Source organism: Gracilinanus agilis, chromosome 1, assembly GCF_016433145.1.
Source record: "Gracilinanus agilis isolate LMUSP501 chromosome 1, AgileGrace, whole genome shotgun sequence".
NCBI classification, from domain to species: Eukaryota; Metazoa; Chordata; class Mammalia; order Didelphimorphia; family Didelphidae; genus Gracilinanus; species Gracilinanus agilis.
Genome location: NC_058130.1, coordinates 97,474,489 through 97,476,675, shown reverse-complemented (window position 1 = coordinate 97,476,675; position 2,187 = coordinate 97,474,489).

Here is a 2,187-nt window from a genome sequence, read left to right as displayed (position 1 = left end):
CTTCCTTCCTTCCTTCCTTCCTTCCTTCCTTCCTTCCTTTCTTTCTTTCTTCCTTCCTTCCTTCCTTCCTTCCTTCCTTTCTTTCTTTCTTTTTTCTTTTTTTTTAAACCCTTACCTTCCATCTTGGAGTCAATATTGTATATTGGCTCCAAGGCAGAAGAGTGGTAAGGGCTAGGCAATGGGAATTAAGTGACTTGCGCAGGGTCACGCAGCTAAGAAATGTCTGAGGCCAAATTTGAACCTGGGACCTCCCATCTCTAAGCCTGGCTCTCAATCCACTGAGCTGCCCCCAAAATGGTTACTTTCGATAGACCTGCAAGATAGGTAATGTCCACTATTCTCTCCATTGAGTTTCCTCAGTTCCCCAGATGAGGATAAACGGGGAAGTGACTTGCCCAAAGTCAAATAACTATAATTGTAGGAACTGAGACACAATCCCGGATTTTTTAGACCACAGATCATTCTCTTACTTTTTCAGAAGACAACAGAGAAAGCTAAAGCCACTGACCTCAAAAAAAGTCCTGGTCTTGGACTCTTCTACCTATGAAATCAGCAGCAATTAAAGGGTAATTTGTATTGTTCTAGTGGGAAGCACCAGGGTTGGCAGTTTAGAAGATTAATTCCAGTGGTCTACCAGTGTCTAATTTTTGATTCTGTCTAGAGAAGTTATCATCACATTATCACACTTCTGACACTGAATCCTTTCCACCCTTTGCCCCAGGGCTCTTTCATCTTTTTCATCACTGGAAGGAGAAGAGGTGAGTCACTTAGACTTTAGGATCTTTGCCTTGGGATGTCCTACAGGTTAAAAGTGCAAGCTTCCCTAATTTCCCAGAAAAACCTCAAGGGTCTTTGAAATGGATGTTTTTTCTTACTGTCCCCAAAGTTCCATCCATGTGGTTACTAAACCTGTTCCTAGAAATACGACATAATCTCTTCTCTATAAAGGAATAAATAAAGTAGACACCTATAACATCCTTTGATGGAGGAGGGAAGGTGCAGAATTCAAGGTCAAAGGGCAGAGTTTGGGGTCCCTAGGGAAAAGCTATTCTGCTGGACCTTCTCTTCATGTCCCTCTCCTAGTCCCTAGAGACATCAGGCCTATTTTGTGGCTCTGTCTTTTGCTCTAACAAGGGAATCTAACTGCCCATTCCAATGGCCAGTGCCATTTTCTAACAAGTCAGTGGAGCTCCTTTTGAGCAAAAGGAAAACTAAGAAAAGACTGGGAGTCAAAACCTGGGAGCCTTTCCTTGTTTGTATACTATTGACCCCTCCACTAGAACTCACACAGAGAATTAAGCAGAATCTACTGTGCTTCAGCTGAAGTAAAAAAGGCAAGAGTAACATTTGTGATCTCAACCAAAGTAAAAGCAAGAATAGACTTATATAAAAGAGAAATAAGGAGACTATATTTTGATAAAAGGTATCAGACAATGAAGTATCATCAAAAACATTTAGAGCAAGTTTCTCTGATAAAGGAATATTTTCTCAAGGATATAGGGAACTGAATCAAATTCATAAAAATAAAAGCCAGTATTCAGCTGATAAATTGTCAAGGGATATGAACAAGCAGTTTTCAGAAAAAAAAATCAAAGCTACCTAGAATAATATGGAAAGAATGCTCTAAATCTTTATTGATTCAAGAAATGAAAAGTAAACAGCTCTGAGATAGCACCTTGCACCATAAGAAGGTATCATCTTATAATGATCAGAAATAATAACTACTGTGAGAGATGAGGGAAAATAATTACTCTAATCAACTTTTGGTGGAGTTGTAAACTGCTCCAATCATTCTGGAGAACAATTTGAAATGATGCCCAAAGGGCTAAAAAACTGTGCATACACTTTGACCCAGAAATACTGTCTATACCACAAAGAGATCAAGAAAAGAGAAAAGAATCTATATGTACAAAAATATTTATAGCAACTCTTTTTTGTGGTGGCTAAGAATTAAAGGGATTACCCAACAATTGGGGAATGGCTGAATGAGTTGGAGCAAATGATTGTGATGGAGAGTACTGTTGTGCTGGGAGAAATGATGAGAGGAAATAAGTAGTATCTATCTAAAGCCATCAGCAAGGATCATGTGTAATGAGGCTAAATTAAAAGCTTTCCCAATAAGATCAGAGGTGAAGAAGGATTGTACTAGAAATGCTAGCTTTAGCAATAAGAAAGGAAAGAAATTGA